Source organism: Cibotium barometz, chromosome 12 (assembly GCF_041138505.1).
Source record: "Cibotium barometz isolate CiBa-2024 chromosome 12, ASM4113850v1, whole genome shotgun sequence".
NCBI lineage: Eukaryota > Viridiplantae > Streptophyta > Polypodiopsida > Cyatheales > Cibotiaceae > Cibotium > Cibotium barometz.
Genome location: NC_141057.1, coordinates 41,350,775 through 41,359,893, shown reverse-complemented (window position 1 = coordinate 41,359,893; position 9,119 = coordinate 41,350,775).

The following is a 9,119-nucleotide window of genomic DNA, read 5'->3' as shown; positions in this document are numbered from 1 at the left end:
CTAGAGATTACTTGTGTGCCTAACATTCGTGCTCACCACATGCTCGCACGTTTGAACACGTGCATTAATTTCATTCAATTGGACATCAAAACCACATTCTTGAATGATGCCTTTTGCAGGAGGTATGCAAAGCTTAATCAAGCTTTATATGGTTTGAAACAAGCTCCCATAGCTTGGTGTGCCAGAAGATTGATGCCTATGGATTTCAAAACAATCTGGACTTTATATGTGAAAAAGAACAAGCTAGATTTTCTTGCTGCTTCTCTCTCTGTGTAGTTGACGTGATCGTGACCTTGTCGTGAGACAGGCACCAACGAGGATTTCATTACAGCTTTCAAGGCTTCAAATTTTAAGATGTCAAATCTTTGTCTTTTGCACTATTACTTGGGTATGCAGTATATATAGCAAAATGATGGTATAGTCATTAAACAGTCAAAGTATCTCAAGGCACTGTTCAAGAGGTTTAATATGGAAAGTGAAAATAGTAGACACCCAAGGCACATGGAAAGTGAGAATAGTAGTGGGTGTCTACTGATATTCACGAAGATCGGCCAATAATCTCCTCATCAACCATATACAATCTACTATAGCAGTGAAGGCTGCCATGTACTTAGTTTCACAGGTAGATATGGCAACATTGGATTGCTTTATGCTCAACCAAGATATGCATGAACTGCCAAGAAAAAAACAATTCCCACTAAGCTTAGATTGCAGGATGCCGGTGTATCATTTGACATAACCACTTATGATTACACCGTCGGATGCCTAATCTATTTGTGCAACTCACGGCCAGACATCCACTATGGTGTCTCAACTTTCAAAGTTCATGCATTGCCCAAGCACTAAGCATTAGGTAAGCATTAGGTAAGCACTAGGTAAGGCAGTTAACATATCTTCAGATATTTTCAAGGAACTCAAGATCTTGGATTATTCTATGCCAAGGGGGTGATTTACATTTGTTGGGCAGGTGACGATAGTCCACATCTGGAAACAGCTTCTTTCTCAAAAATTTGTGCATGTCTTGGCTAAGCAAGAAGTGTGTGGTTGAGAAGTTTAATGGAGGATCTTTGTGTCCCTTCACACCCCCTTACTCCTGAGGGAGGGTTTATACACGAGAAATCAATCTCATCTATTATAGTACACATGACAATGGGGAAAATCTTTACAGTAAAGCCTTATTACGTGAAAAGTTTAAGGCCTTCCGGCCTCTTCCCTTTCACATATTGATCTCTACCATCTCTGTAAATCTCACATTTGTATTGCAGGGGGATATGCTAGGGTTAGCTAGTATATAAGTAACCTCATCCATAGTTTAGGGTTGTTGCTCATTTGTACTTTCTCCTTTATCGAGGGCTTTATCTCTCTCCTTTGAGCTTACCAATCTCTCTCACTCTCTACATTTTTGTTTTCTTATCTTTGAGCATTGTGTGTATGTGAGTCCAGCGCTGCATTCCAGGAGCTAACAATTGATCTCTACCATCTCTGTAAATCTCACATTTGTATTGCAGGGGGATATGTTAGATATATGATATGGTTAGCTAGTATATAAGTAACCTCATCCATAGTTTATAAGGGTTGTTGCTCATTTGTACTCTCCTTTATCGAGGGCTTTATCTCTCTCCTTTGAGCTTACCAATCTCTCTCACACACTACATTTTTGTTTTCTTATCTTTGAGCATTGTGTGTGTGTGAGTCCAGCGCTTCATTCCATGAGCTAACAATAATGCTCGTAATAATCTCCAAATTAGTGGCCATCATGCCATGGGATGGCATTGTTTGTAAATTAAAACTTGCTCTAAAGTTCATCTACTAACCACCTCTCTATGCACTAGGAGGACAAGGTCATGACCAAGGTCGCCTATCTTCATAAAACATTTATGGAACATACTACTAGGATGACCATGCTATAGAGCCCAAAGTAATGTAAATTGTGCCTTTTGTAAAAGTGCCATAGTCTGGTCAAAAATCATAAAATCTTTTGGGAGTCTCTACAACTCTAAATGCAAATGCAATGTTGTAAAGATTGAATAGACTCCAAATACAATGTTGTAAATATTTAATAGTGTCTAGGCATACGGGGCATGAAATGGGGATGCCCATTTTCCGAGCGAAAATTCCCAAATGTCCAAGCGGAGAAAAAACTCCTCATGTTAATTGGGTCAAATATGTGATTTTGGCACATTCTCCAAATATAGTTTCCCTAAGAACTATTATTTTATAATTAGATTAACTAAATAAATTTTGATATTCCTCAAGTGAAATGGAATATTAGATAAGTTAGACAAGAGGTCTTATGGCATTTCTAGTACAGGGCATGAACTATTGCTAGGACTCCGAGAAGATTTTTAAGGTATAGTTTCCATAGAGCTATGCATGGATACCCACAAATTTCTTCATGTTAAGGAATTAATTTAAATAAATCTTTCCGAAGACTAATGCACACATATCCACTATGGTTTGAAGATGTTACTGGGATCTCATCTACTAACAAGTATAGTTCTCTAGAGAACTATGTTTTGAAAAGGTCTTCAAGGGGTAGTTGCCCGCAAACTACCCCTAAGACTACACTTTTTGAAAGTGTCATAACTTTCACATTCGATATCGAAACATAGTCATTCAACCACTCAAACCGAACAAAACATCACTTGAGCACATCCACTTACCTAGCTAACCTTTTTATCTCACAACTAACACTTCAATGTCCCAGGTCACTGTGAGATCCCTTCTCTCTCAGTGCATCAAACTCTGGGGTGCTAGCAGCGGAAGTAGCAACCTCACGCGTAGGGCAGAGCTTCCTACTTGGGGCCTTGCCCCACGAATGTCCGGACAAGAGACTAATCCCTTGGTTCTTCCAAAAATGAGTTGCCCGGAAAAAACTTCCCTCGCCCAGAAAGCTAAGGCAATTCCTCTAGGAAAAATCTTCTAACGTAGTCAAGGGCCTTAACTAGGGCCTTTGTATTCTAACCAAGCCGTGGGTCACATGGCCTAATCAAAGGAGGAACTTGCACTTGGTTCATAGAGACCAAGACTTTTTTCCCCATAAAAAGAGGCACAACCGCTGATTCTTTTCCATAGAACAAGGATTATCCTGTGACTTACTTCAACTATCGTAACAGAATTGAATTTTATTATAGGAATCCATCAGTCCATCCAATGCCATGGGGGTTAGCCAACCGCCCAACTACTGTATTGATAGGATCCATTATATAAATTTGGTTATGTTTTGTCCCGGGTAAGGAAAAGAGTTCCCAGGCCCCCTAGCCGGCTCTCATGCAAAAATTAAAAAGACACACCACTTAGCCCAATAGGAAATTGCCTTTTCTCCGATTCAACTATTTCCAAAACAGCATTGCAATAAAACCACAGTGTTTCCATCATAATTCTCAGTATTCCATTTTCAGGTCCCCTTTCGAACTTTTCTACTTCCTAACCATAAAATCCAAAATTCAGTCATTCCTTCCTCAGTGTACTTATGGCATCATCGGCAACCAGAACGCTCACCACCTGCTCACTCAGGGGCCTTTTGAATAGTTCATAGCCCATAGTACCTAGGAGTATAATCACATAAAATCCATATGGACTCTCCGTTGAAGATGAGCTAGATCAATCAATAAGATCCATGTAAAAGAGCCATGAACTCATTCGTTAAAGACGAGGAAGGCCAATCAACCAGATCCATGCCCGTGTTCAGAAAACAATTCCAACTCATTTTTCTTCCTCGTCGCGCAGGTGTAGGTATCCTGGGAAACCCAGAGCCCAAGCACCATATGGTCAACACCCTCTAGGCTCCTTCGTAGGTCACCTAGCGCTTCACTCATAGGCCGCCTCCTTGGTCCCTTATCCACCCGAAAGCTCACCAGTTTAATCGAACCGAGGCTAGTCAAGACCTCGGTCGACCTTGATACCCGAGACGTCCTTCATTGACTCTTCGTCACTTGTAACCTTTTTACTAAGGTCCCCACGATCTCATTCCACAAGATATTCAAAATGCTTTCCCAGCATTCATGACATAAAACAATCTTTAAAAAATAGGTTTCACATACAAATACAGTTCCAAACAAAATTCCCATCTTTCCTCATCATTCCACATCCTTTAACATTATTCCTCATCATTTCTCATTATCCCATATCATTCCATATCATTTCTCATTATCTCACATTTTCCTACATCATTATCTCACATTTTCCTACATCAATTCACATCATTTCACTCCACTCACATCATCCCACATCAATTCACATCCATTCACATCTTTCCACTCATTAACCAGATGAAAAGTACTGTTACTCTACTTTTTATACTGATAGGACTTTCTAAGTCTCGACCATTACTTGGCTCAGTTAAAGACAACTTTTCTCGACACAATTCAGTTAAGTCTAAATTTTCATTCTCTTTTGGATCCTCGATGCTTTCAAGAGTTCTAGATTCCTTTCCCAGGGAGTCTAGGAATAAGTCAGTCTCACAATTATTCATATTCATCCAACTAAGCGTGTTTCTGGTCTTTTTCTTGGAAATCCTTTTCCCATTCAGAATGCACCCCAAGATTCTATTTTTCAAGAATCTAGACATACACTTCGTAATTCCAAAGGTTAATTATGTTTGTGATTTCTTTTTTTGATTAAAATTTTATATATGATTTCACAATGCATTCCCATGAATATTTTCTCATTCTTATCTTAATTTTTCCAAAATAAAATATACTCAATATTCTTCTTTTTGAATAAAAGATTTATGCATATGACCTCATGGGATTTACAAAATCAATTATACCCATATTTTCTCTTTTTGATTAAAATTTATCTATATTTTCTCAATGCATCCCTATGAATATTTTCACCTTCTTTTCTCTATTTTTCCAAAATGAATTATCATGGAAATCTCTCTTTTAGCATAAAATATTTATGCACACCTACTAATCTATTTTTATCTAAATGAATTATATTTATAATCATTTCTATAATTCATCTAGAAAATTTATGCATAACCTTCTTTATTTTTCAGGCAAATGAATAATGCTCAAAACTCCACTTTTAGCATAAACTTTATTATGCATAAATTCATTTCCTAATGATATAAATTTTTCTATAGCTTTCCCACATTTTCTAAGAAATTATAATACTCAAAATTCCACTTTTGATATAAAGTTATTTATGCATAAATTCCATTTTCTAATGATAAAGATTTTACCATAACTTTTCCATATTTTCTATGAAATGAGAATGATTAAAATTTCACTTTTAGCATAAAAATTAATTATGAATAAAATTCATTTTTTAATAATAAAAATTATGCCATAATTTCCTTGCATTTTCTATGAATTGAAAATACTCAAAGTTCCTCTTTTAGAATAAAAACTATTTATGCATAAACCTTCATTTTCTACTGATAAAATTTTGCCATAACTTCCTCGCATTTTTTATGAATTAAAAATGATTAAAATAACCCTTTTAACATGAAAATTAGTTTGTGCATAAACCTAAGCTTAAACATAAACATAATTACATTTAAGCACCTTGTTTATTTAAGAAAAATTACCCAAATATGACTTCCTTATTATGAAAATAATTATAAAAATGTTAGCACAAGCTCTCTTTTACTTTAGAATGAATAAATATGAATTTTCTTAACATAAAACAAGCATAAATGAACTAATCATCATTTTAATTAGATTAAAAATTATAAAAGTGCTTAATCTTCATCTTTAGCTTGTTAGGCCTAGAGTTTTGGTTAAGAAAATGAGATTAGAACTAAGATTTATCCTTCCAAGAAGGATTAATCCATAAAGGTGAGTATTCTTACAAAAAGAGAGATTTACAAATCAAAAACATTACATTTAAGCTTAAAAGATTAGCACTAAACCATTTAAATAATATAATCAATAAAAGCATGGTTTTAAAGAAGAAACCATGGATTGAAATGCTTCCCAAGAATTAGAGGGTTGGGAAGAAGATTACCATTGAAGAAGAGAGTAAAAAACCATTGTTTTAGGCTTACCCTTGGTTTTTGGCTTGATAGCCCACAAGAAGAAGAGGGTAATCTCCAAGAGAAGAAGAGGATTAATAGAATTACACTAAACTAAAAATTACACTAGCATAGAGTTACTCCAATATGAAAATACAAAGTAATGGGGGTCTATTTATAGGAGAGGCCACCAACCAAGTCCAACTAGAATCTAGAGGCTTCAGCTTCAGTTTGATCCATTTTGGACAAGTTTTAGACTAGTTTGGCTCATTTTTTTGATTTGGTTTGAAGGAGGAGAGAGGAGAGATGAAATGTCTCATTTTTTTGAATTAGAAATGCCCCCTTGATGTGATTTCTAGGCGCGTCCCTCATGAGCCCCCTCCCCCATCCTGAGGTGTCAAAATTCTATTTTTGTACTAATAAATCATATTTTTTAACGAGACTGTTGATCTTCACCCAAGTTCTTCTCTTCAATGATCAGCATTGACACCAAATCTGTGAAGTTGGGAATGTTCTCTTGCCAGTGTGAATAGACGTCTTGAACGCCTTGTATTATGGCCCGAGAGCACGTAGACACACTTCCACCTTATCATCATCAATAACAGAAACACCAATTGATGCAAGGGATTCCATAATTCCCTTGATCTTCAAGGCATAATCATTCACAGACATATTTTTCTTCTCCATAGTATGAAGCTCATTCTTCGCCTTGATCTTCAAGGCATAATCATTCACAGACATATTTTTCTTCTCCATAGTATGAAGCTCATTCTTCAATCGAATCTTTCGTGCCTTGGTATTGGTTTCATATAGCTTCACCAAGGCGTCCCATGCCTCCTTAGGTGACTTTGCATCCTGTATATACCCAATCATAGTGTCTTTGTATGCTGATAGAAAGCCAATACATGACTTTCCTTGCTCCTTGATTCCAATTCTTAAACTCTTTTACATCTGCAACAATTGGATTAATGTCTAATATCTCCAGTGCCTCCTCATGTTCACCTTCACAATAACCTTTTTCCATCAGGAAATTTGTCAATATAAACCTCCAAGCATAGAAGTTGTTCTTGTCCAGCTTCTCTACAACAATTTGGTTTATTCCATCATTCGACATCTTTTTTGTAACACAAATTTACCAAAAACAGCACTCTTGTTTGACCTGCACAAACTGTTGTATTCTCTATAGCGCGGTACTATACTGCACCCAAACGGTCACAACCAGTGACCTCAATTTGCATACATGTATACACCCAATGGCAACTTGATACTTTTTTACAGTACACACAGTATTTGCACAACCAATCGCCCTTCTTGGCTGCAGTTCCAAAAAACAGAGTTCTGCAGAGAATCAAAACTTACCTGCAGTGCCCGTGAATGCCCGCGATCTGAAAAACAGAGGTCCAGATAGCCCAAAATGGACAATATAGTTGCCTTGTAGCTTTTCTCCCAACGTGAAGAAAGCTCCTCAATCGGAGTTCATTTTTCAGTGCCGTCCGAAGAGATCCCAAAAAGGGTGTAGTAGCCAACACAAAGGGGGAAGAGTAGATAAAGCTCTTACCCTCGTACCGCTTCCTGTGCTTCTCTTGCTTGCCTCTCAGTCCTTAGCGTGAACCAGGCTCTGATACCATGAAAAGATGTAGGGCAGAGGAGAGCTTGAGCTCTTGCAAGTACACACACACTCACACAAACCCTAGAATAGAACAGACACGGTGAGAGGCTGAAAATTCTTCTTTTTCTTCACACAACAAAAGAGGTCTACCAGAGCGTCAAACTATGTCACAACAAATACACATGTATGTTATATCTCACACATGATGGTAGATCGAAGACACATGATGGTAGTGATGGTAGATCGAAGACACATGTACATCGTATCCTATGCACGATGGTAGATCAAAGACAAGTTGTGAGAGGGAGGTTAGTGAAAGAGAGAGAAAGAGGATTATGAGTGAGAGAGTGAGAAGAAGGAGAAGAAAAAGGCCTCCATGTAGAATGTCGAAACATTCTTGCCAAGTAGTTTTGTAGCAAGAATTGTGTCGCTAAGTAACACTTTAGTCTATTTTAAAAAATGTCTCTTTTAACGACACTATTTATGTCACTAAAAATGTCATTTAATGGCTTGTCAGATTCAACATTCTTATTAGTAGATTTGCGTAGAGAGGGCCTGTAATGTCACTCCCATTGATGCTAGGGCCCCTATAACCTTGTAGTGGGTTGTGATGAAAGGGAGATAAGTGTTTATATATTCGCATGATAGTGGTAGCCTACAAGATTCTCATGGGACAAAATGCCTAGGAGTCTTTGTTCATGCCTTTTAGATTTCAATTAAATAGGTGACTGTAAGATTCCTCCCTCTAGCTTTTGAGATGTAAAGGTGTAAGAACCTCCCCTTCAGTCTCTGTAATCATCCCCTGACTCAGAATGCAAGAAAACATTGTTTTCCCTTGTTTTTGGTCTAGAGAGAGATAATATAGTTTTGAAATATTTTTGGATATGTATTTTCTCCCAGTCAATAGGAAGAGATACCCTAAAACAGAATATTAAAAAGAGTTTTCCAATGTGCATTAGAAATTAATTGAATATGTGTATTAAACATCTTGGCCTACGGGTATATAATTTCAGAAAATTTTGATTAAGGTCCAAATAGTGTTCAAAAAGGGCCAAGAAGGTTAATCCAAGTGTTGGAATAAGAAAAAGGTAAAGAATAAAAGAAAATCTCCCAAAAATGGGTAAATTCTCACATAAGATGAAGAGTTGACTAGTACTGGGGTTTATTAGTAAAAAAATATGATTTATTAGTATCAAAATGGAATTTTGACACCCCAGAATGGGGGGAGGGGGCTCATGAAGGAGGCGCCTAGAAATCACATCAAGGGGGCATTTCTAATTTAAAAAAATGAGATATTTCATCTCTCCTCTCTTCTCCTTCAAACCAAATCAAAAAAATGAGCCAAACTAGTCTAAAACTTATCCAAAATGGATCAAACTGAAGCTGGAAGCCTCTAGATTCTAGTTGGACTTGGTTGGTGGCATCCCTCTCCTATAAATAGACCCCCATTCTTTTGTATTTTTATATTGGAGTAACTCTATGCTAGTGTAATTTTCAGTTTAGTGTAATTCGATTAATCCTCTTCTTCTCTTGGAGATTACCCTCTTC